Below are 27,948 nucleotides of genomic sequence, written 5' to 3'. Positions count from 1 at the left end.
TGAGACCCCAGCAAAGCTGAGACCCGCAGCCCTCGTGAGTAGCGTGGTACCAGAACTCCTGTTCACCGTGCACTTTTGCAAGTGCATTGATTTCTCAACATCTCTTGAAGTTGTGCTTTGGGTTACTTGTAGCCCCCACCTCGAGCAGAAGATCCACTGAAGATTGTCAGCCTTGTCACCCCAAGTGACCCATGGGTCGCCATTTTGTGTTTCCTCTCGGGGTCCCTTTGCGATCCCTGGTCCTTCGACTGGTTGGTCCCTGAGGGGGTACCTTTGAATTTCCTTGGGCTTCCCTGGTTGCTCTAGACGTGCTCAGACTCCCCACCAAGTGGTGAGTCCCTCAGATCTTGCTGGTCTGCACCGAAGCATCTTTCTCCTTTCTGCGTGGGATGCTGTTGCCAAGGCTTGTTGTGTCCAATCCAGGCACCGATACAGCAGCATTCGACATCCTTTGTGGGACAGCTCAAATCCAGCTCCTGGTCATCCTCGGCACCTCCTGGTCCTCGTGGCTGAAGAGTCAAGCTTCACCTTCTTCACCTGAAATCACCCGACATCGGTGGGCATCCGCCTATCACCTTCCTGGTCACTGGCAAGTGACCCAGACTCTGTTCCCTCTGTTTTCAGGTTCTTCTCAACTTCGACCCAGGCTTGGATCTCTTCGGACACTTCTCATCTTCCCGGCAGCACCACTTGTTTGCCAGCTCCCATTGAAATCAACGACGTGACCCGATACCATTTGACACCTATGCACCAGGCTTCTCTGGGTGGGGTTGCTCCAGCGTGGAGTTTCCTATCCTCGATTCGTCACAGAACAGATATCATAACAAACGCTTTCACTCAATACATTAATTGGTGGGGCCCATAACACCAACACACACACACACTCATTTGGTCTGCTGTTACTGGAGCGATAGAAGTTCCAAACGCTGGCGTGAAAAGAATATCCTTTAGTCTATTAAAATTCTATTTACATAAACATATACTGAATATCCTTAATCCAGCACATCTTAATCATGAATCTCTAGACATCCCTTCCACTTTGTCGATGGATCAATTTAGTTGAATTTGGAAAGGTAATTCTAATCCTTTTAATTTATATTCAGACGATAATAAATAACCCAACACATTTGCTTGTTGATCAATACATTTTATCTAATAAATGCAAATTTCTTTAGTAAGAATTTTAATCAATCCACAAAATATCATAGTTACCTAATCTGTCTATTAGTCGTCCTCTTAAGTCAATTGATTCGTCATGCAATACGCTACAGTCCCAAAGATTGGTATGGACCATAAACGTGCCCGCATTAATCAATGCCCATCGTTTTAATAGTCCTCAGTTCATCAGGAAAATGGGCAGCAATCTAATCTGTCAAAGATTTGGGAAAACAGCTGTCCTGCAGTGTCACCGTCCTCTCCATCAGCATAACGTCAGGAAAAAGAAAATCAGCGATACTAACTCACTAGGCTACCTTCTTTTAGAATGAAATTGATGAAAAAATGTAGCAAAAGTCAGTTTTTAGACACTTCTGATTGGATGGTTAAGATCGTCCGTTTCGGTTTCACACAGTCTTATGATGTCACACTGTCAGACATGATCCATCCGATTTTGCAAAGATTGTCCATTGTTAAAGCTCTTGGCAGTAGTCCAGTCACGACCTTGTCAGTGGCACAGGCTGTGTGGGGCATCTTGAGGCCACTTGATCAGGAGCCTGGAGCATGCGCACTTAGTCGGAAACCTCGTGGAATGGTAGATCTTTCGTCGTGTCCAAGGGTCAGCCATTTTATCACAGGCCAATTTGGTCAACTTAAGTAAAACAAATACAAAAATTAATTAAACATGGAAATAACGAATAAAATGTTTAACCCTCACTAATTCCCGTATGTGTGTTATTGACGACATTTAAAGCATTTATACTCACCCAATGATGTCATCTGGTGCAACTTACAATTACGTCACAAAAGCAACATATATCATGCAATATTCTATTTCTCTAGTATTAGTATGCGTACGTATATTAGTTTACAAGTTATTTTAGCCATGCAAATGCAAATCCCGCGTGTACTTCAAACATTATTAGGGTTGATTAGATAGCAAACAAACACATTAATACTTATTATAATTAATAGTTTATTCTAATTAGTATGAACATGCAGATGAGGGGGTATACAACATTTTATTTTACCCGCTCCATCAATCCCCCCTTTGGTGATTTTATCACCACACCATTCAAATTTTGTATTCCCATTTTCAAGGAGTAAAAGTGAATTCTTGCTTTAATTGTTACATTTCAGTCTCCCAGTTTCTTCAATTTTTGCTGTCTTATACATATCTTCTTTTATCTCCTCCAATTCTATTTCTTCAAATTCCCTCCTCTGTGTCTTATTCTGTCTCCTTAACTGTTCTCTTTTTAACGTTTTCTTAATTTTCTTTCTTTTATAACAAAGACATCCTAATCTTAATATTAACACTAAGAAAATCACACATGTTAATGGAAATAAGATTTTACCTATCAAGGTACTACCTACATTTACTAAGAAATCTTTAATAGAAGATATTTTCTTAACAATCTTTTCCCAAACACCTTCAACCTCCAGTGGTGCAATTTCGTCATGCAATTCAGTTATATTTTTAATATAAATTTTTAAATCTTTACTTTCGTCGGGTATGTAAGTACAACAATGTTGGACTTTCAACATTCCACAGACTCCACCCTCTTTTGCCAATAAAATATCAAGGGCAAGTCGATTTTGCATTACCATGGCACGCATGGCAACCATTTCAGTATTCACCAATAAAAAATCCTCCAGCGGTGCTTGTTGACAAGCGATCCACTACTGTTGACAGTTTTCTAATTTTATTTGCATTCAGAGATATTCCCACCGCTGTTGTCAATGCTCCAAAGATATCACCTACAATTTCTGACCAAGATTCTCTCTACGCGCTAAATAACTACCTAAAGTATGTACACCATCTTCTCCTCTTTCCATGTGAAAGATCTTTGGAAAAACCAGGCCTACATAACATGTGCCATACCAATGTTCTGGCAAATGATAATATACCCTGATCCCACAGATAAAATATAATCCTGGAAAAACTGGATCATTTCCTCCTTTAAATCCCCACCCACCCATGATGCGGTATGTATCATGTCACTCACTGTTACCTACAAAGTAATTGTCATATGCAGTCTTATTTCTCCTAATACACAAATTTCCTTTTCTGAGGCCAATCTAAAGCCATAGTTGAGTGGTTTTTCCCTCCAAATGTTTTTCCATATCTACATCCCAAACTGTCTTTTCTGTCTTTCCTTCAGATACCTTCCTTTGCATTTTCAGTCTCCTTTCTTCAACCACATCTAAAAAAGTCCTTCTTTCTTTAAACTGCAAGTCAAATTATTTCTACATATATATATATTTTAATGTTAATTCTTTGGTTTCTAAGAAAAATTCACCTAATACCTTTGCAGGTCTTACCCTATTTATTTTGTTAATTGACGGTACTTGTGAAAATATGTTATCTTTATCTGAAAAATAATATTCTAACTTCCCTGTTTGATAAAATAAACTAGCTATTACACTACATGTTATTCCATAAATTACAGGAAGGTGGTGATAAGTCACTCCCTCCGAAACAGATGCAGGTAACTGCATACAGACGTAGTGTCGTACTTTAATATTCGGGACCGCGTAGGGGACAGGGCCCTACCCCTGTCTATCTTGGTATTAGCGAACCGCAAATGGTAAATGCGGCATGTACGAGTGCTTTATATATCGTTCTAGCTATAAACGCACTGTTCACACGTTATTCAGCTTCACTACGCGGGTTCCATTTTGGAAGCAGTGGCCATCTTGTCATTGCCCTCACATAGGCTATGATGGAGTTAATACGGGCTTCACAGTACATGGGCTTTCCCTCTGACTTCTCTGTGACCTGGGCAGCTGGCTCTGCTGCCCCGGGTCAAACCGGTCTCACGAGCTCCCCTTCCTCCGTCCACCTGTGATTAGCATCAGGGTTTGACCCGTCATAAAGCCCTTTCATTCTATACAATCCCCCGGCTAATCTCTTCTACACCTGCTTGTTCCTGCTTTATGACTTGTTTCCCAAAACAGGAGATGCTCCTGTTTATTGGGGGGTCTCTTTACATCAAACGTGGGATCTGAATCTTACTGTGTAAATCATTGTGGGCTGGCAGAACTGGAATGTGGGATGGTCATCATGACTCTGCTTTTTCGTTTGTAATGTATACCCTTATATGACCATATCGTAAACCAAGGAATGTGTGCCTGGAGCATGATATTTTGTACTTAAGGAGAAGTCCGTTCCTATGATTTTCAGCAGTCTCCTGAGAACATACATGGTGTTGTACTTCTAGGATACCTGTCATTGGTCTGCAGCCAATAAACGACTCTTTGACTTCACCCAGAAGACTCTGTGTTTCTGTAGGTCCGGAACAGGGTGAACCCAGAAGTCATAGGGTGTGTGCCCCTGCACCGCTGGGTCTAAAATACCCAGTACTTCAGTAGCAGTCCCTCACGTCCATTGTCTTTACATATTCATACAGTAATTTCGAAAATACATTGTTAGAAAAATCAGTTATTGACCTGTCTTTATGCATAACATTTTTATCTATTCTAGTGTGATCTAACTTTTGAATCTGCTCTATATTAGTCTTGTTTTCACTATGTTTTCCTATCGTGTCAAAGCTAACCTTAAATGTAATCATCAATGCTAATATACTCCATAGAAGCATTAGTAATCCTGTACAACAACAACACATTTTACACCATTGTTTCAAAAATATACATCTACTTTTTCTACCATCTGTGTCAGCCATTTTCATGAAATGAACAGTGACTTTTGACTTAGCCTCTTCTACTTTACAACTAGTTTATCTAACCCAAGGCTCTAATCACCTACTTGGTCCTACCAGTTTTTATCTTTTTCCCTAGTTATTGTTTTTCCATCAGCTGCATTCTTGTCTCATTCAGTTTGGCATCTCATAATTCTTCACCTTTCCTTCGTTGTCTAAATATAGGATTTCCTGAACATCCGTCTCTTCTCCAATATCGGATAAGATAACTCTCAGGATTTCCAATTCTTCGTCTTCCTCAACCACTTCTGGTATAGTCACCTCTGGATTTTCTTGGCTATCTGCCTCTTCTTTAATTTCAGGCAGGGCTACATATGTCCATTCTGGCGACTTATACTTCTGGTTAGGCTTTCTCGTTCTTTTGCTTTCCTCAATTACAACTATTTCTTGACTCGTTATTTCATTCACCTGTTCAGCTCTTGGTGATTTTACTTTTGTCAGTCGGTATCTCAACTTCTTTATCTTATTCGGCCAAACTTCATCTTTTGCTGATCTTTTCAGTTTATTTCCTTTATCATTCTTTTCAGTCTTCCAAGCTCTCTTTCTTAAGACTCTCCCTTCTGGTACTTCGTCTTCACTTTCTTCCGACTCTGTTTCAACTTGCTTTTTCCTTCCAACCTCTTTTCTTTCTTTCGCTTCTTTCGTTTTCCCTACTTCTGTCCGTCCTCGGGTTTCTTGCGCACAATCTTCCTGCTGGCTATTTGTCCCTTCCTCTAACTGGATGTTGGAAATCCCTACACCTCCTCGGGGGTCTTCCGCAAGAATCTTTCCCTCTCTCTCTGTATCTGGTACCTGTCCATCTAATTTTGTTACTTCAGGTGGAATTTCTCTCAATTTTTCATCTGGAATTTCTCTAGCCACAGTTTCTTTAATTGTCTTTTCGCTGTCTTTTTCTTTTCTCGAATGTAAAGTTGCTTGTTCAGTCTCTGAGTCTGAGCTGGTATCAGAAATTTGCCTCTCGGGACAACTGTCTGATCTCTCTCCAATTCCCCCCTTTCAGGGTTTCCTTTTGTTCTTGTCTCTTCTTCGTCTGATTCAGTACTTGATTCTGTCTCATCAAAATATTCCTTTTCTTTGCTATCCACTGGATTTGGGACTCTCAACGTGTGACTTGCGTGAATCCAGTTTTCGATTCCAGCACACTTTACAGCTATAGTTGTAGTCAAAATCCCTTGTCGTGGTTTTCTCCACCTTGGAACCAAACAGTTTCTTCTTCTGTGTACTTTGATTCTTACCCATTCCCCTGGGTGCAGGTCATGAGCTTGCTTCCTTTCAAGGGTGGTGGCATCCGCTCCAACCTGATGAAACACAGAATGAACTGCGTCAGCCAGGGTTTTACTGTAATCCAACACCATGTCATCAGTTATAGGCAACAGCTTGTTGACTGGTATGAACACGTGGCTCATGGCTCTTCCCATGATAATTTCATGGGGGCTCTCAGCCCTGTGGTTCTGTCTGGAATTGATCTAATTGTCGTGAGTACCAGAGGCAAGACATCAGGCCATTTCATACCTGTGGCTAAACACATTTTCCCTATCCTGTTTTTGATAGTACCATTCATTTGTTCCACCACACCAGAAGCTTCTGGGCGATAGGCACAATGTAGTTTTTGCTGTACACCCAATGCTTCACAAATCAGTTTTATGATCTCATTCTGAAAATGTCCTCCTCGATCTGATTCAATTGTTACTGGGAATCCGAATCTGGGAATAAAATCCCTCAAAAGCAATTTTGCCACTGTGATTCCATCATTTCTTCTCGTTGGGTAAGCTTCTACCCATCTTGAAAACAAACAGACCATAACTAGAACATACCTCAATCTGTTACAAGGAGGCATTTCAATGAAGTCTACTTGCATTCTGGTAAAAGATCCTCCTTCTCGACCTATTGTTCCTAGACTCACCACTGTCTTTCTTCCTGGGTTATATTGCTGACATATGAGACATCTCTGACATAGACTTTCTGCTACAAGTCTAAATTTTGCATTGTACCAGGTCTGTTTAAACAACCATATAATGGCATATCTTCCTATGTGTCCCTGTCCATGATACATCCGTGCCATGGCAGACATCATGCTATCAGGCATAACTGGTCTTCCATCCCGATAGACCCATACATGATCCTTCTCTCTTGGTACACATCCTGCTTTTACCCACTGTTTCATTTCCTCATCTCCTGCTTCTTCCTGCACTTGTCTTACTTCATCCCAGGTACCCACAATGTTAGTAAACAGTATGCAGCAAGAAGTCACTTCCTTTTCCTTTCCACTATTGATTGAATTCTGATTTCGTGCACAGTATTGAGCCATATCATTGGCGTATTTATTGCCTACAGCGATGTAATCGCCAGACTGATTATGTGCAGCACACTTCACAACAGCCAATTGCTTAGGCAGCTGTATCGCCTCGAGCAATTTTCCAACCACTTCAGCATTCTTAATGGGCGTTCCACTGGATGTCAGAAATCCTCTCTGTAGCCATATTTGGCCAAAGTCGTGCACCACACCAAAACCATTCTGGCTGTCAGTGATCACAGTCACTCTCACACCTTTCCCAATATTACATGCTCTAGTCAAAGCAACAAGTTCAGCTACTTGAGCTGATTTTACTCGTTTCAGATAGGATGCTTCCAATGCTGCTGCAACTGTGCATACTGCATATGCTGCACTCAACATTCCATCATCTGTTCTCAAGCAAGAACCATCTACAAACATTACAAAATCACTTTCTGACAATGGTACATCTTTTATATCTGGACGTGGCTTGGTAAAGAAATCTAGTACATCCAGACAATCATGATCTGCTTCATCTCTGGCTTCCACTTTCACGGCATCAGGCAATAATGTTGAAGGATTCACATTCAAACACCTCTCAAGGCTCACATTCGTTGCACCTAGTATGACTTTCTCATATTTAGTCAGCCGACTACGTGTCATATATTGAGTGCGATTCCTTGTTAAAAGGATTGCCACATCATGAGGTACAAACACTTTCACAGGATATCCCATCACAATCCCTTCACTTTGTTCCAGGCTTCGACAGGTAGCAGCTACTGCTTTCAAGCACCCAGGTAAATCTACAGCTACTGGGTCTAATATTGATGAAAAATATGCAATTGGTCTTCTTAGTTTTCCATGTTTCTAAATTAATACAGAAAGTGCACATCCATTCCTCTCACTGCAATACAACTCAAACTCCTTCTCATAGTCCAGCATTCCCAATGCTGGCGCTTCACACAAACTATCTCTCAATTGTTTGAAAGCTGCCAATTCTTCTTTGCTCAACTCAATGGGATCTCTCACATCACTTTTTGTCAAACGTACCAATGGTTTTGCGATTAAGGAAAAATTACTTATCCATTGACGACAGTATCTGACCATTCCGAGAAACATCCTTGCCTCTCTTTGTGTCATAGGGGCTCTCATTCCTTTTACTATTCTGATTCTGTCTATTGTTATTTTCCTCAGACCTTTTTTCGAGGTTATGGCCTAAATAATGTACTTCTTTTTTACAAAATTGTAATTTTGATGGTGACACCTTAAGTCCTTCGTCAGCCAGATGATTCAACAATGTTATAGTGTCCGTTACACAGGCCTCGCGAGTCTTCAACGCCACAAGAAGGTCGTCGATATATTGTATTAACACTGAATTCTCGGGCATCTCTAAACTTTCTAAAGATTTCTTCAGTATCTGATTAAAGATTGAGGGGCTTTCTGTATACCCCTGTGGAATTCGGCACCATGCCAAAATACGCTCACAAAAACGAAACGCAAAAATCTGCTGGCTGTCATGGTGCAATGGAATGGAAAAGAAAGCATGGCATAAATCAATTACTGTATACCATTCTGCTTCATGGGGAATCTGATACAAAATCACAGATGGATTCGGTACAATGGGAAAACATGGCACAACGATTTTGTTTATTTTTCTCAAATCCTGTACTATCCTGAACTTTCCATTTGGTTTTTTCAGTCCCATAATTGGGGAATTACATGGACTACTCATTATTTCCCTCAAAATACCTTGTTTTATCATTTTCTCAATTATAGGGGTAACTCCTTCAATTATCTCAGGTGTCAATTTATATTGTGGGATATTCTGATAATTTATTCCCTCTTTTACTGTTATTCTTACTGGGTCTACATTTCTCATTAGTCCCACATCTTCTCCCGTGAAGTCTCAAACTTCTGCCTTTACCGTTTGTTTCAATTCTTTGGGTAGGTCATCAGGGTTAGACACAGCATAGGCTTCAATAACCTCAGTTTCTCTGTTTGCTATGGTCATCTTATACAACACATCTTCATCAAGGGTCTCAAATGCTATACCATCAGGAGTACAGAATATAGTGCAATTCATTTTGCACAATAAATCCCTCCCTAACAAATTCACAGGACTGGTATCGCACACAACAAAGCGGTGCATTTCAGAAAATTTCTCTATGCTAACCTTTACAGGTTCTGTCAGATAAGTTTTAATCTGTCTGTTGGATACATCAACTACTTGGATCGTCTCATCCGAGAGAGGAAGATTTTTAACATCAGCTGACCTAACAGTTGATCTAGTAGTACCAGTATCTACCAGGAAAGTATCATTTTCATTATTTATCTTTCCATCCACAAATGGGCCTGTCTGCTCTACTTCTAGAGTTGCGCCAAGTACGCACTCTTCTCCCACCCTTCGGCACCGTCAATAACTTTCTTCTGAATCCCTTGCATCGCGTTGTAGCCTATACTGTGAAACAGCGTTAGCGCGCGGCAGTTTAGTTACCTGTTCTTCGTTGTAGAATCCAGTTTCATTACTATATTTCTGGGAGTTTTTGCGCAGTGGAAAAGGCGGTTTTGGCACCTGATTCTGTTGGGTTACAGCCTGCTGCTGTCGCTGCGGTTGACCACTCACCTCATTCTGCACCTGTGGATTCAATGATGTATTTTCATTGTTAGTACAAGGGGGAAATTTACACTCGGATTTCCAATGCCCTATCCTACCGCAATTGTGACATGGGAATTTCTTTTTGGCTTCTTCTACGTTAAAATTTCCCTTCCCTTCCCAGGAATACATTTTTGGGACCTATATTATTCGCTTGTTCCACTAACTCAGCTTCCTGTCTCTCTGACACTTTCATTTGTGTCCACATGGCTTTTTCTTTTAACTTTCGTTGTTTGGCCTCAATCTCATCACTGAAATATTTTGCATGTCTCAATACTTCATCTATTTTCTTGTTTTGCCAATCTACGGTATGTTGTTTGATCATCTCACTCATTTCTGGACGTAGACCATATACATATCTATATACAAAAAGACTCAAGTCCTTTTCGCTCAAATTTTCATCACCACTAAATTGTTTAGAGGCCAAAATCAACCTCTCATAGTAGGCATGTACCGACTCCTTACTTTCCTGATGAGTTCTGTCAATCTTTACCCAATCTGTTTCTTTAGGAGGTACTTTGTTTTTCAAAAAGACAATGACCTGCTCGTATTTCTTCATTACCTCGGGGTCTGGGGCTCCTGTCTTTGGATCCCTAGGATACTCTTGTGTAGGCCAATTTATCATAAGTTTGCATTCTGTCCATAAATCTGCTGGTACTATTATGTCAAACAGGCTGTTTAGATCAATCCATAATACTTTGGACAATTTTACAAATCTGTCTACCTGTCTATACCACTCGACGGAAATCATTTGTGAATGACAAAATATCTTGCCTAGTCCATGGGATATGTACATATCCTCCTCCTGGAATTTCTCTCATAGGGCATTCTGTTACTACCTTCTCCTTTTCTCTAACAGGGAAAGCTGCAAAAGTTTTCTCTGAGGCATCATATCGTTTTCGATACCATCTACTTTTCCATTTGTCCACATCTCCCCATTTTCGTAGCAGAATAATTATTTCCTTAATCTGACTCATTCGTCCTGTGGTATTCATATTTTCAATGTCCTTTTCAGTGAAATCTATTCAATATGGTTTCTGTAGGGCTTTTACCTTTTCAATGTCTATACCCATTTCATTTGCTACTTCTTCTAATCTTTCATGGAGACTTTTTGCTCTCCAAGTTATGCTTTTACACAGAAATAGCAACTCCTCATCCTGGTAAGTTTGTATCTTCTCCGTGGGAATAGTTCCTACTATTAACTCTTCTAATACCATTCGTAGTTTGGCTACATCTATTGATTGTGATTCTTTGTCTTTTCTCTGCAGACTTCTCAGCCATTCACTCAGTTCTTCTGAAGATGGGCCTACTGGTTTCTCTACATTAGTTGATTCTAAGTTCCTTTGGGGTTCAAATACTGATTCCATCTTTACAGTAGGGCTTTCTGCTACCTTTGGGCCTAGAAATGGGTTATTTGAGGCATTTGGCTCCATCGTACCCATTGTCTGTCTCCATTGATTCTCATTTGAGCTCTGTCTTGATTTTTCAATTTGTTTATTACTGTTATAAGGAAACATTAAAAAATGTTCACTATCCTTCTGTTTGTCAAAAATAGGTATTACAGGGCCTATAGTCACTGGAACAGTTACAGCTTCTAATTTTTTGGTTAATTCCAAGGTTCTTTTGCTAACTCTGCTGAATTTTCACTACTCATTTTATCATCTGATTTCCTCTCTATTTCTCCCATTGTTTTACTTTCCCTTAATTCTTGAGGTGCTTGTTCTGTCTTAATGACTCGCAAAGTTTCTCTCATTGGGGCACTTGGTGTTAACATTTCGGATTCTGGTTGATACGGAGGTGGATTTTTATAAAACATATCATCAAGAACATCATCCTCTAGTTCGTTCACTTCTTACCCCTTTGGTTAAAAATTATGTCTTTTTTCTGTAATTTTTTTCCCTCTAACTCCTTCAACCATTCTTACAGGAAACAACCCATCGGTCATACTCGCACTCCGCCACCTTCTAATTTTCTCTTCATGAGTACCATGCCCGTATCTGCCAAACATGTATTTATACCTTCCGCCACTCCTCTGTCTTTCTCTGTCATGCATCTCATTTTCCCATTCTGTCAGTGCTTCAAACTGTGTTGGTATAGGTCTCGGTTCTAAATTCATCATTCTTTCTCTCAAATTTCTCAAAACCACTAAATTAAACGAACCATGCTCTGGAACTGCTAAAACTCCGTCACTCCTGGTATATTTTACCTAATTGTCTAACCAAATACAAGTGTGATATACGTATTTCGCAACCATAAAGGATGCAGGGGTTTTCGGTGGGGGAAGCAACTGTCCTTCCCTAGTCACAATCGGTTTGTCCTTTTTAAACCACTTCTTGATTTTTCCAAACCAGGACTTTTTCTCCATTTCAGGTGGATCATAATACATCATTTTGTCTTTTCGTGTATCACTAGTCTCTCCTTAGCGACTATTCTGTTATTTTAGCCAATCGCAGCGTGACTCACACTAACGCACAAATCCGGAGAGTCTACGTCACTCAGTAATTCTCCACTCCTAGCGCGACTCACACTAACGCACCAATCCGGAGCGTCTACGTCACTCTGTAATTCTCCACTCCTAGCGCTACCCACACTAACGCACCAATCCAGAGCATTTACGTTTCTAGCTGACTGGCCAATCCCAGCGCGGTCTTTCTGACATCAGCAACCGCTGCTCTTACTCCGGCTTCTACTGACCCCTACTTTACAAAAAAATTCTCGGTAAGCTTCCTTCGCCTTTTCTAACTTACAAATCTTTTAGTAGCAACATAAAAACGCCACCATTATCCGCTTCGCTAACCAAGGATAGTTAATGAGCTTTCTCACAAGAATTCCGTCTTTCCCGAGAGCAGCGCTTACCTCTAACCTACTACGGAATCGTTACTTCCGTTGATAAAGTAGCACATCCCTCTACCTTACCCTTCTAAGAAGCATTAGCTAACCGTTTCTCCAGAATTAAGACAGCTAGTTGGAGCCCCAATGCTCCTGAGAAATAAAACCAGAGTTTCACGATTAACCCGAATGCTATTTCATTCACGCACTTTCATCTGGAAAATGTAGTTCATTCACACAGAATTCTGTCTTTCCCGAGAACAGCGAACAGTCTGTCCTACTACAGAATTATGACACTCGTTAATAAAGTAGCACTTCCCTCTACTTTATCCTTCTATCAAGCTTAGGAAGCACCTATTACCTTTCTAGTGATTAGCGTTATCGGAGTGCCATCTGGACCCCTGGTACCTAAGACCAAAATTTCATAGGTGACCATCGCTACCATACACTTCTTTCATACAGGAGATATCTCTAATGGCAACACACGACGATGTTACCGAAACAAACCCAGACAATGCGCCGTGCAACTTCAATCGTCACACGTTTTCCCCGTGTACCTACAGGGCAACAACAATTTTGTCTTTCCCGAGAGCAGCGCTTACCTCTGCTCTACTATGGAACTGTTACAAACTTCCGGCTTCCTACATCCCAGAAGTCATGCAAACAACATAGAACTCAACACGACTCAACATAGAGTGTTAATACATAAACCAATACCTATCCACAATCAATAATCAATAAGCTATTTACAAGCAATAATTACCAAACCAAAACAATAAAAACCATAACTCTGCTACCAAGAAAATCTGCTCCAGCGTGGAGTTTCCTATCCTCCCTTCATCACAGACCAGATATCATACTAACGCTTTCACTCAATACATTCATAACACCAACACACACACACTCTCATTTGGTCTGCTCTTACTGGAGAGATAGATGTTCCAAACGCTGGCATGAAAAGAATATATTTTAGTCTATTAAAATTCTATTTACATAAACATATACTGAATATCCTTAATCCAGCACATCTTAATCCTGAATCTCTAGATACCCCTTCCACTTTGTCGATGGATAAATTTAGTTGAATTTGGAAAGGTAATTCTAATCCTTTTCATTTATATTCAGACGATAATAAATAACCCAACACATTTGCTTGTTAATCAATAAATGTTATCTAATAAATGAAAATTTCTTTAGTAAGAATTTTTATCAATCCACAGAACATCATATTTACCTAATCTGGCTATTAGTCATCCTCTTAAGTCAATTGATTCATCATGCAACACGCTACAGTCCCAAAGATTGGTATTGACCATAAACGTGTCCTCATTAATCAATGCCCATCGGTCTAAGAGTTCTCAGTTCATCAGGAAAATGGGCGGCAATCTAATCTGTCAAAGATTCGGGAAAACAACTGTCCTGCAGTGTCACCGTCCTCTCCATCAGCATAACATCAGGAAAAAGAAGATCAGCGATACTAACTCACTAGTCTACCTTCTTTTATAATGAAATTGATGACAAAATGTAGCAAAAGTCAGTTTTTAGCCACTTCTGATTAAATGGTTAAGATCGTCCGTTTCGGTTTCCCACAGTCTTATGATGTCACAGTGTCAGACATGATCCATCCGGTTTTGCAAAGATTGTCCATTGTTAAAGCTCTTGGCAGTAGTCCAGTCACGACCTTGTCAGTGGCACAGGCTGTGTGGGTCATCTTGAGGCCACTTGTTCAGGAGCCTGGAGCATGCGCACTTAGTCGGAAACCTCGTGGAATGCTGTTTCGTCGTGTCCAAGGGTCAGCCATTTTATCACAGGCCAATTTGGTCAACTTAAGCAAAACAAACACAAAAATTAATTAAACGTGGAAATAACAAATAAAATGTTTAACCCTCAATAATTCCCATATGTGTTTGTAATTATCTAGCATATTGACGACATTTAAAGCGTTTATACTCACCCAATGATGTCATCTGGTGCAACTTACAATTACTTCACAAAAGCAACATATATCATGCAATATTCTATTTTTCTAGTATTAGTATGCATACATATATTAGTTTACAAGTTATTTTAGCCATGCTACTGCAAATCCCGCGTGTACTTCATACAATAGTAGGGTTGATTAGATGGCAAACAAACACATTAATACTTATTATAATTAATAGTTTATTCTAATTATTATGAACATGCAGAATGCGGGGTATACAAAAATTGTTTTTTATCCGCTCCATCAAGGTAACATGAGTACTCCGGTGCTCCCGTGGGTGTTGGCCCTAGAAATTCCTAAGTCCCAAAGGGTTTGGTCCTGACTCGTTTCTAAGTGTCCCTAATCTTTAAAAATCTAACCGCGACTTTCCCCATAGAAGCTTACGGGAGCTTGCGGCTGTGTTCACACACTGCACACAGTGTCCCCTGTGTCACTACCTTGGGTGGTTCCTTGGGGTCCCAGCAAATCTACAGGCTCTAGGCCTTGTGTCTAGATAAGTCGTGGTTCTTATACCACTATTTTAGTATATGGTTTGGCTCGCCCCTAGGGCCTAACGTGTATTTGTGCTTATTACTGTGATATTTGAAGTGTAACTTTTGTGGTTTGACCTCTAGTCTCATAAAGAGACTAGGAGGATGTGTTTAGAAATAAATACATATATTTTATATATATACCTGGTGTGGTTATCTTTCATTTAGGCACTCAAGAGATTATAGACTGGTAAAACAAGCAGCTTTACATTCCTTCAAGACTTAGCCTGAAGGCTGCTCTCCATAGCTACCACTAGGATAGCTTTCAATAAAGGTTGTCTTTAACCTATAACCAATAAGGGGTTGTGTGGACTAGTACAAGGTGCCCACTATAACTAGTGGACAGCATATAAAAGGCCAACTTCTCAAAAGGAATCTATAGCTTTATGTTTTTTAGAGCCTTCCACATAACATGAATATGTATTTTACTTAGAGGGAAGACTTTTCTGATATGTCTTAACAAGCTTAACATAATACAGGAGGAATTGGAAGAATACGCAGATTGGCGGGCAGCATACAACAGAGTTACTTATGTCTTGCAGAGTAATAGACACTGGTGAATGCTTTTCAGAAAACGCAGTCACAATTAGAATCGTGTTTGAATAGATATTGAGACTTGGATGTCAAATCCATGTGGTTCAAAAGTGCGGTGTCCATCTTAGTTTGGTCTCAATGCCATTGAGTAGTAAGAGTAAGGGTGTGTTACAATTATTTTTTCACTTCTGCCATGACCATCTGTCTGCTGGGTACAGTGAAGCAGTCCCAAGCCTCAGTACTTGCACTGTCTGTAGTGTTGGTGTACAATGTGTATGATGGTGACTGGAGAGAAACTCATTTTCCTCCCTGTTATCTTTTGGAGAAGAATGAAAGACAAAGCAGTGACCTTTGATATAAAAAAAAAGAGAGAGAGTGATAGACAGAAACATACGCTGAATTTCACAATGTGTAATGAACCTAATGTAAATAATCTTTATTCTATATAGTCAATAAAAACCATTACACACAATGCAAAACCAATAAAACCATTGAAATGTTTTCTTTTTTTTTTAAAGGTAGTCAAGAAGCAAGAATGTTAAAAGAGAAATCAGATAAATAAAACCTAATTGTCAAGGTGATCTAAATACATGTCCTCTTCTGCGTTTGCCAAAGCCAGGTACTTAGCTGCTCCCAGGAGAGGCAGAGTTTAGTTGATGGTTGATTGCAGTGTGTGCTCATAAATGTTTGAGCTTTGCTGTGCAAATAGGCAAAGGGAACAGCAGCTTAAATGTGTGGTGCCTCTGACAGAACAGTAGATTTATTTATGTCCAGTGATGTTAAAAAAGCAATAAAACCTGGAAAGTTGTTTACAATGGTAGTCTTCTGCAGCAGCCGTCTTGGTTGGAGGCTTCATCTCTGCGATCCATTTTTCTGGCCAGAAGAGTAGTTGTTTTTGCAAAGAAGCCAAGTAAGTAAAAGTTTTAAAAGAGGGCACCTCTAAGAGAACAGCGGATTGATTTTTTACTTCCAGTGATTTCAAAAGAGCAAAGAATGGCAAGCAGTTAGAGATGAACACCCTCAGAAGCAGTGGTCTTGGTTTGAGCCTTTTAATTCCCGTAGTACTTTGTTCTAAGCCAGAAGAGTAGTAGTTGTTTTTATAAGTTAGATGTGGGCAGCCTGAGGTGTTCTAGAAGCTGTGTCTGCACTTGACAGTTTGTCATCTACCTGTGCTTAAAACTCAACTAACGTGCAGTTTTCCTGTGGGTCACCTGGTTTGAAACAAGCTATCACAGCTTGTCTCCACATGCGGATCCCACACTGGTTGAACTGAAGTTTAAGCAGGTGAGACCTCTACTCCTCCAGGCTGAGACACGTGCGGATAAGATGTGCCATGCCGTCATTGGTGTTGCTGCGCAGGTGGCAGTGCAATGGTATTTGCCCCCTCAGCCATGGTGGAGATTCAGGATAGCTGGGAGTTTTCCCAGCCGGATTCAGGATTTTTTCTTCGCTGTTCCTGGAGTATTCCAGGTTAAATAATGGCTGTGGACCGAGCGATGTGTAGCCGTTAATTGTCATCCAGGCGAGACTTCTCGCTGAGAAGGTGGCTTTGTCTTCTACCAGAAAGAGGCTCCTTATTGCCTTAAGCAACACATTTAGAAAATTGCATTGAGTTCAGTGTTAATGAGGGAATCCTGCAGGATGGTCCTTGCGGTGATGTTGTTCTGTGTAGGAGCTGTTGCCAAAGTAGGTGATTTAGACAATTAGGCTGTTTGGGGAGGCGTTTAGACTGTTTGAGGAGGTGAGATAACCTGGAATCAATACCAGCTTCCCTGTCTGTGTAGACTGTGTGATCTTAGAGAAATATTTAGTTTCACAAAGCCTCTTTTTTTCTTTATTAACATATAAGTGGCACATTTAAATACTTTAGTTCAGAGTGTGAGCTGTACCAACACCTCTAATTTCTGATTTATTAGACTAGAAGGATGCTCCCGCTATAATACGAATATAGGTTATGTTTAGGGATCACAACAACTGAATTGCCTTGTGGTTCATTAATGACATTGTCGTTTGAGGGGAGCCATTAACGTTTCACAGGGCAGGTTTAGAAATGATCAATTTTAATAAATGTCTGTCTATGCATTGATATCAGCTAATGTACTGAGGTGAAATGCTTCTGCATGCTAAATACAACTTTTTGAGTTTTGAAGAGACTGTATCATATTTGTACATTATGTTTTTTGCACAATATACATGCCAAACATTGTATTGGCTCTTATAGCCATGCCAGACACTTGGCTTTAGTCACCCTATTAATTTGCGGCCACACCCACCTCTATTTGCAACTCTGACTTAGTCCAAGGGGTTTATAGTCTCTTGATAAAATGATTTGTAGAAGATGAGAACTGGAAACATGGAGCTCTGCTACATGCACCGATTTGACACGTGTGCTATTCAAACTTCTCATAGCAGAGGCAAAAAAGGAATGTGTGCAGTGAGAATACATTTAAAATACGTTATTCCATGGAAGGGACTTCACGCTGTTGTGTTGTACATGACTCAGGTTACCAGGTGTATTACTGGCAATCATGCACACAAAAGGAGATGGAAGGAATACTTTCAAATATTCTGACATCTAGCAAATGCTTAGGATAGCAATCCAACCCATCGCCCACTGAGCCACTCTAGAAGGAGGCCCGCCTAATGCAAATCAGCAGTGACCCAAACTGTGGTCATGTTACCCTTCCACACTGTAGCCTAACTTGGTAGTTGGTAAATTTGAGAGTCACACCTTCTGAATCTGACTGACTAAGCTACACCCCTGCTGTTACCATGTGTTTTGATGAATCAGAATTTATCACACATTTTGACCAATACAATTTGCACCTGGTTGGGTTTTTCCTCATTAAATAATTTGAAATAATGGCTCATAGCCATTTAGAAGAAGATTGTTTTTTCAATTGTATTACTTGAAGGATCTTCAAAAGAAATGGATCAATTTCTTTCATTTATATATTTCAGCAGGGTTGCAGTAAGGATCCAGAGCTTTATCAAAGGGTACATAATAAATTATCCTCCAAATCCCTTCAATTGCAACCTCTTCATTCAAAGTGGTGTAATCATTCTTATCCACTGAAGGGATGTTTAAGTTATGAAGATAGATACATGTGTGTCATTAAATAAATTCAGTGGTAATGCATGAACGTAGAAAGAGTTTCATGATGGCTATGAAATAATCTGCTTTGATCATCTTTGATGGTGTTAATAATATTAGAAACTTTGGATTGCTGACACATGGAAGTAAGAAGTTTCCCTGAATCTTCTCCCATATGAAAGACTTTCACATTGGAAATATTTTTTGGGGGGTTCTTTGGCAACATGAGCAGCCTTAATTCTTCCTTGAATTACAATGATTTGAAATTGATGGCATGTGCTTAGGAACAAATGTCTGTTGCCAAGTGTTACTAAAGTAGCATAATTAGTTGTTTGAGTTTTTCTCTGGGCTCAGTATGATTGAGTTTTGTCTTATACATAAGCTTTCAGGCTGTCCCATACAATACCAGGGGCAGTTTTACAGAAGAGGCCGCAGACGCTTGTGCGTCTGTAATACCGATAGAGCTGGATCACAAAAAGAGCTAGAGTTATATTCAGGGGGTATTCCATCATTTGCATGGGGGTGTGATTTACCTATTACAGACATGGGCGAAAGGCAAAGAAGCTCTCAATGGCGCATTCACAGTGGCCCACCTAAAAGGCAGCCCTCTGGAGGGGGGAAAGCGGGACCCATGGACCACCCAGATATCCCCTTGCAGGGGGGGTTAAGCCACTGATATCTACCCACCTTCAATGTGCAGGTGGGTTGCTGCCTGCAATGTGAAAACACGGAGTGGCTTTAAAGCAGCCGCTATGTTTTTTACATGATTGTGCTGCCCCCAATACAGCGCAGGTTCGTGGCTGCCCTGAGGGTAGTGAATTCATTATAATATGGTGAATTTTCGTTCATTGCACTTGGTGCATCTTTGTAAAGTGTACGCCCAGTGCACTGAAGGAAAAAGCTCCATAATTATAATGAAAAGAAACAATTGATGAACGGAATGCAAGGCATGCAAACATTAAACCCTGTCACAAGGATCTGGGTTTAATCCATCATTCTTTTGTTCACCACACCAACACAGTTTGGACCTAGCCAAATGCAAATCAGTCTTGACCCTGTTCCTTATGGGAACAATCCAGCCCTATCTACAAAGCCAGGTCCTCTCTGGAGTAGAAACAAGCATCCTGGGACCGGTGTCAGGGCATCACCCTTCATCAATCTGGCTAGCTTGAATCCAGTGATGTAGTGAGCACGGGACCCACGTCTAGGCATACCCTTTCCACTTAGGGCGACATGTGCAAAAGAAACAATTGATGGACGGAATGCTGGACAATGCAAAAATTCACCTCCAGTCACAAGGATCTGGGTTTAATCCATCATTTTTTTGCTCATCATACCACCCCAGTTTGGACACAGCCATATGCAAATCTGTCTTGATCGTGTTCTTTATGGGAACAGTCCAGACCAAACTGCCAAGGCAAGTCATCCCTGGACTGGAAACAAGTGTCCTGGGACCAGTTTTGAGGCATCACCCTTCATCATCCAGGCTATCTTGAATCCAGGGGTGTAGTAAGCAGAAGACCCACTTCTGGGCATACCCATCCCACTTAGGGTTTCATATGCAAAAGAAACAATTAATGGACAGAATGCTGGACAATGTAAACATTCGCTCAATGTCACAAGGACCTGGGTTTAATCCAACATTCTTTTGCTCACCACCCCACCCCAGTTTGGACCCAGCCATATGCATATCAGTCTACACTCTGTTCCTCATGGGAACAATCCAGCCTGAACTGCGAAGCCAGGTCCTCCCTGGAATGGTAACAAGCATCCTGGGTCCTGTTTCAGGGCATCAACCTTTATCCACCAGGCTAGCTTGAATCCAGTGGTGGAGTGAGCACGGGACCGATGTCTGGGCATACCCTTCCCACTTAGGGTGACATGTGCTGGGCAATGCAAACATTTCCCCCAGTCACAAGGATCTGGGTTTAAGCCAGTTCCACCCTGGACAGGAAACACGCATCCTGAGACCGGTTTTGAGGCATCACTCATCATCAGCCAGGCTATCTTGAATCCAGGGGTGTAGTGAGAACAGGACCCTCTTCTGGGCATACCCTCCCTCTTAGGGTGACATATGAAAAAGAAACAATTCATGGATCGAATGCTGGACAATGCAAACATTCACCCACTGTCACAAGTATCTGGATTTAATCCATCATTCTTTTGCTCACCACCCCACCCAAGTTTGGACCCAGCCATATGAAAATCAGTCATGACCCTGTTCCTTATGCAAACAGTCCAGCCCGAACTGCCATGCCAGGTCCTCCCTGGACCGGAAACAAGCATCCTGGGACCGGTTTCGAGGCATCACCCATCATCACCCAGACTATCTTGAATCCAGGGGTTTTATGAGCACCCAGTTTGCCCCCAGCCACATGCATATCAGTCTAGACTCTGTTCCTCATGGGAACAATCCAGCCTGAACTGCGAAGCCAGGTCCTCCCTGGAAAGGTAACAAGCATCCTTGGTCCTATTTCAGGGCATGTTAGAAATGGGGGTCTCTAGTTGGCAATGGCTGGCCACTGTCCAAGCAGGGACCCTTCTTCCTAAGTCAGAGTTAGAGGGCTACACCCTTTGATAACCCCTGCTCAACCCTGTGGTAACATAGCACGAGCAGCTAGGCTTATCTCAGAGGCACTGTGTGAAGCATTTATTACCATACACAGTAACAAAGTGAAGAACACTACAAAGGGACACCACACAAGTAATTATAGAAAAATAACTATCTTTATATATAGACTTATCACAAGACCAATAACTGTAAAAGGCCACAATACTGCCAAATAGGATTATTCTTGAAATGCTGCAAAAATAGTTCAAAGTGTGCAAAGAGGAGTTCAGTTCAAGGCAGTGGTCTCTGCTGAGGAAATATGAATTTTGTGATCAGTTATGTCCCCTATCGTAGACCCCAACGGCTCCATGTGCATGCTATGAGTACATGTATGTTCCCTCCTGCTCCAGTTTTGAAGACGCAAATATATGTGCGTCCACCGTCAACATGTCCTCTTTCAGATTCGCCATGAATGGGTCAGATATTCCATTCCTAAGTATGAAAGGCCACCGCCTTTATGTGGTTCACTTTCCACATTTTACAGATTCAGGCGAGTAGGCCCCGAATTCTGTCATCAAGCCTTTTCCTGCCTTCTGCCTCTGAAAGCTCCAGTCTGAGCCTGCATCTGTGACCATGAACTTTGTCCTACTCCCTGCGCGGCTAACGGTGCCTGATCCAGCCTGTCGCCTGCCAAAAACTGTATTTCACCTTCAAGATTATCTACTCCGCTCCTCATCCGATGCATTCCTGTCTAGTAGTTTAGGTAAACATTCCTCCAGCTACCATGCAAAGGGCCAGGCCTCGCTGTCCTCATGCAAGTAATTCATAGCCCCGTTACCATGGAATATTCCTACCCCCTCGCATCTAGTGTAGACACTTAGACGCTTGTACACGCACTAACAGTCAGTATAGAATAGATTCTATCCTAGAGACCTCTCCTTTTGGATAACACAGTTCTTTAAACATAGGATATTAGATATGATTTGGGATTAGGTTGACACGACCCCCAGACTTCTGTCTCCACATGTAGAGCTAAATGTCAAGTCCCCTTCACCCTCTAGTTGCACGTCAATCACACGTCATGCGGCTGCGCGCGCATCTCTGCCAAATATTTCTGCTGACATTGCAGGATTCTCTTATGGATCCACCCACTTGTGACATCATGTATGATGACGTTTATTAAATTACGCCCATACCTCCGCCTCTATTAGTTACGTATGCACCTTTTATCTATACTATCAGCTGTTACGCCTCTTGCATCTGTTTCACTGTAATGTATTTTCTATAAAACTGCCTATCTGTCAATAATGTATGCCCTTCCTTCCTGAACTTTCGTGGTGATGGAATAGAATGCCTACAATTCGAGTTGTATTCCTTTGTATAGGAATAAAGCCTTTTAAAACCTCTAATACCACGGATTCTGCCTCTTATATTTACTGAGTTATTCTTAATAGACTTTACCGCATAAAAAATAGTACCGGTAATGAAATATTTACCACATAAATTGGCGCCCGAACAGGGACACTTTCTCATCTCACGCGCCGGCGGTGCGTTGCAGGCCCGGTCTCCTGCCACAGCTGAACGGACAAAAACGCGTACCTGCAGGATTTCCTGTATCTCCCTCCGGCCAGGCGGGGACGACTGAGGCTGCGATCAACACCCAGACGAGGCGGTGAGAAGTGCGAAGTATCCCGACCAGAGCCTAGCTGAGAGAGCAAGATCCGAGGTATACAGAGGCCCACCAGGTTCCGAAGTTCCGAGTCCAGTCGAGTCGAGTCCAGTCCGGTCCAGTTTCAGTTCCGTTCCGAGGCCTTCCGTTCCGAGCTACCCGGTGAGTACCATTACCGGGGAGGCATTTTACGTGCACATAGTCTGTGCCGGTCAAGACGGGTTTGGGTACACAAATCCGGTCTGCACTGTTTTAGCAGTGTATCTGTACTGTTTAGCAGTATATATAGTATGTCTTGCATATAAATAAGTACTATCTAGTGTCAGTATTATGTCAGTAACTAGTTTTCTATTAGTTATCATTGTTCGTAAAACTGTTAAGTGTTAAATGTTTTAAATACGTTCTATATATTGTGGTGTGAATGACTGTTCATTATTGTGTTTTCTTGTATAACGTGTGTTCTAGTAATAAGGTCTAAAAATGCCGCTCTTTTCGAAACTAAGACAGATCAAAACTAGAAAAGGGGTACTCGAAGAAGCTGTTCCCATCCCACCTAGGGACACTCCAGGGTACTTTAGGTATCATAAGCATGGCCTAGATGCCGTATTATTTCTTGATTTATGGGTGGACTACACCAAAGAATTACCAGAGAGTCAGAGATGGCCCGCAGCGGGGACCTGGGATGCAGATTGCATCATGAGAGTAGAAGAAGAATTATGGAAAAAGAAAGCCAGACAGTCACAGAAAGATGCCATTGAATTATGGCGTAAAGAATCATATAGACGTACAGAAAAAGCACTCAGACAGGAAGAGAAAGGTAGAGAGAATTCAAATAAAACCAAAGAAAATCTATTACTTGAGGAAGGTACCCGAGTAAAATCAGAACAAGTAGATAGACAAAGAAACACTCTTATGAATGGTATGTATCCTCTTCTGGCCGAAGGGTTACCTAAGGCTACCCCGGAAATACCAAAAGACTTAACTCCTCCATTGCTCCCGATAAAAGCACATCCCAAAACACATCCCAAAACAGCAAAGGACGTTTTCCTTTCCTCCTATTTAGATGACGCAGCTCCCGAGTATGCTAATACCATACCACCCACACCGCTTGCCGATGGTGTCCAACACCTAGAGCATTCGTCTGTATCCCCGCAACTACAAACTCCTACACCAGTTCCAACAGGCCCGTCCGTTTCTACAGTTTTTCCCGCATCTACAATCTCTATCCTACGCCCAACGAATCCTTTTGTGCCTAGCACCTCAGATGGTGCTACAGGAGGTACGACAGACATGTTTGCCACACCGCCGCGAAATAAACAGACCCTTAGAGATTTAGCACTCCAACGTACACCCCAACTAGCGACATCCGACATGTTTAAAGAACAGCTTGTGGATTGTAGATACGACCCAGTACCAGGTAGACAGGATAAATTGCTCATATCATCACTACGTATAAGACGAGCTACATTGTATTTAATGACGATACCAGGAATGGGTGAACACCTAGACGAAATATATCGCTTTGTCCAAACAGGGCGAGGTCCAGAAAGTATTAACGAAGCTATGGAATACCAGAAAGTGGATGTCCAAAGACAACTACTACGTTTTTTCATAAATTGTGTAATTAGGAATCAAGACAGGCCTGGGGCAGATCACGAAACCATGCAAAGACTTGCCAAATGGGGTCAGAACATATCAGAAGAGAAACATGATAGACAGGCGTGTATAATCGCCATGTGTCGAAAGATCCGCAAGGAAGTAGAACGAATACATAAAGAAAGACGAGAAACAGACAGAGTAGAATCAGAAGAAGAGGAGGAGCAAGAATCAGAGCAATTAGAAACGATAGCTTATGTAGGTAGAGGAAGACCCCATAATAATACCAGAGGTTTTAACGATCCGATACGTCCAATACGTCCAGAATATAATAGACATTTTCCAAACCCTATGTTAAATACAAAATCCCCTGAACACCTATTTCAAGCCGCTGATAAATTACTCCGAGATCGAAGGGGGTACCACATGCTCGATTCCATGGACGAACAAGAATTAGCCAGATCAGCAGTACAATGGGCTGACAGTCCCGGCGAATACAATGATGATGTACTTGCACACACATTTCTGAATCTTGACCCATACGAACAACGTTTAGCTAGTATATACATGATTCAACACCTCCTTATATTATATAAAAGCCAACACTCCGATCCAGGACCTTTACCTGACATATTGACAGAACTACTCACGAACATATGGAGGGGGTCAGGTACTGATTTGATTAAAGAAATTCTAGAATCCCGAAACCAATATTTAAATTTCGTATGCCCAGAACACGTTCCAGTTCCCATTATGGGAAGAAAAATGTATCACATAGATAGACAGAACCCGTTACGCGAAGTGCACCCAATAAGAGGTGACGGTGATAACTTTACACGCGTGTTTGTGTACACGCCTATAACTAAACTGGAATTATTAGAAATGAAGAAAGTAGTACCCAGCCGTGACAAGGATCCAGCAGGTTTCCACCGTGAGATAAAAGACATGTTACTCATGGGAGAGTATACCTACCCCGACATTATGAAAATATTAAAAGTCCTATTACCCGCCGGTATTTACGAAAAACTCAAAGAAAAGGAATGGGAGGTGGGAGACCAAAAGATAGATTGGACAGCATTAGAAAACGAAGAAAAGGCCCGAGCTGCAGGAGCAGGGCTTGGGGAAAAGACTACAGCACTAGCAGGATTACTAATACAGGTATTGCCACGTTTATTAACTACGAAAAAGGAAGACTGGGGTGCAATCTCAGCCTGTAAACAAAAGCCAGATGAAGACACTAGTGATTTCTATTCCCGATTTGAAAAATGTTTTAGTATAAATAGTGGCATAAAAGCCAGTAGTGAGTCATATCCACATCTGTTTGTGACAAAATTAGTTGAAAATTCTCTGCTGCAAGTCAAGAATAGAGTATTGAAATTCGAAAGTACCTGGCAAGGTAATACCCCATCACAGATGTTGCAGATGTTACAATATCACCACAATAGAATTAGAGAAGAACAAGAACACGAACAAAGACGTATGAAAGATACAAAAATGAAAATGCTTGTTGCACAGTCAGTTCCAGCCGATAGTCATCAAAAGGGTGATTCCGCAGGTCCTACGAAAGGGACATGCAACTATTGTAAACAACAAGGCCATTATATACACGATTGTCCAGTCCTGAAACATAATATTGCCACAGGTAGAACCCAGGAGAGACCACGTCCACCTAGACAGGATCAGAATCAACAACAAATCCCTCAGCATGCACAACCTAGGTTAGCTCCGCAACAACTAGCTCCGCAACAGGCAGCTCCACAACAGATCGTAGCACCACCACAAGCGCAGCCTATTGCTGCAACACAAGCAACGACACAACAGATGTATCAGTATGCACAAACAGATTATCCCGATTATCAGCGATACTCATGAGATAGCCTAGAGAGGGAAGTTGGCTTACCCCTTATTGAGGTTCCTGTAGACCAAGAGGGACCTTATGTACATAGTGAACTATTAGGGGAAGACAGAAAGTTTTTACTTGATACAGGGGCAAGCAGAACTACTATAAGACGCAGTGAAGTTCCAGGGGCACCCCTCTCAGGCTCACAGAATATTTCCCTTGGATTCTCAGGAAAACCTATAATTAATGACGTAACACAACCTCTTCCACTTACAGTTGGTCCATTGACACGTACTACAGATTTATTGCTTACTAAATCATGTCCAGAAAACTTGTTAGGCATAAAAACATTGAAAGCTCTAGGAGCCATAATATGTTGTTCTCCGGAAGGAGTACGACTATTTTTACGTGACTTTAAAGGTCACTACGTATCCAGAGACATGGATCACCGACTGCAGAATTTACCTACACATTTATGGGCACAAGGCCCCACTGATGTTGGTTGCATGAACATTACACCATATCGAGTTACACTGAAAACAGGAATAGTACTACCACGAATGCGACAATACAAGTTACCACCAGATGCTGTAGTGGCTTTACTGCAAATCATTGACGAGCTCATTGCACAAGGAGTGGTTGTCGAAACCGACTCCAATGTATGTAATTCCCCGATAATTCCGATTCTTAAAAGAACGGATCCAAAAGCACCACCAGTATATCGATTAGTTATTGATCTGCGCGAATTAAATAAATGTATTGTACCACAATACCCTGTGGTCCCAGATATCTCCTCATTACTCACAGCTATTGACTCAGAAGCAACGTTTTTCACTGTAATTGATCTCAAGAATGCTTTCTTTAGTGTCCCAATCGATCCGGAAAGTCAATATCTGTTCGGGTTCAGTTTAAATGGACGAAGCTTTAAATTCACACGCGCACCTCAAGGATTTACAGAAAGCCCCAGCATCTATAGCCAAGCACTGAAACGAGAACTTGACAGTATCCACATGCCCGTTAACACTGCCTTGCTTCAATATGTCGATGATCTACTGATCACCGCCCGAAGCGAACCTGAATGTGAGACAGCGTCACTGACGGTTTTGAAATTTCTGGCCGACAAGGGGCACAAGGTGTCCCCTTCTAAGCTGCAATTCTGTGTCCAGCGAGTTGTTTACCTTGGGCACTCGCTGTCCAAGGAGGGAAGGCAGCTTACACCCGACCGCATCCAGTTAATTGCTAACATGCCGCCACCCAAGACACAAAAGGAGGTGCGGGCTTTTATAGGACTCACTTCATACTGTAGGCAGTGGATCCCTCAATATGCATTTCTAGCAAAACCACTCATCCAGTTGACAACACAGGAGGCAGCCACATCGACTGTCCTCCCTTGGACTCCAGAACATACACACGCCTTTGAAAGCTTAAAGAAAGCTTTATGCCAAGCACCTGTCCTAGCAACACCATGTTACAGTAAACAGTTTACACTCTTTGTTACAGAACGCGAAGGTACTGCCTTGTC

The sequence above is a fragment of the Triturus cristatus genome, chromosome 7 (assembly GCF_964204655.1).
Source record: "Triturus cristatus chromosome 7, aTriCri1.1, whole genome shotgun sequence".
Taxonomy (NCBI): Eukaryota; Metazoa; Chordata; class Amphibia; order Caudata; family Salamandridae; genus Triturus; species Triturus cristatus.
Note: the sequence above shows the minus strand (reverse complement) of the source record.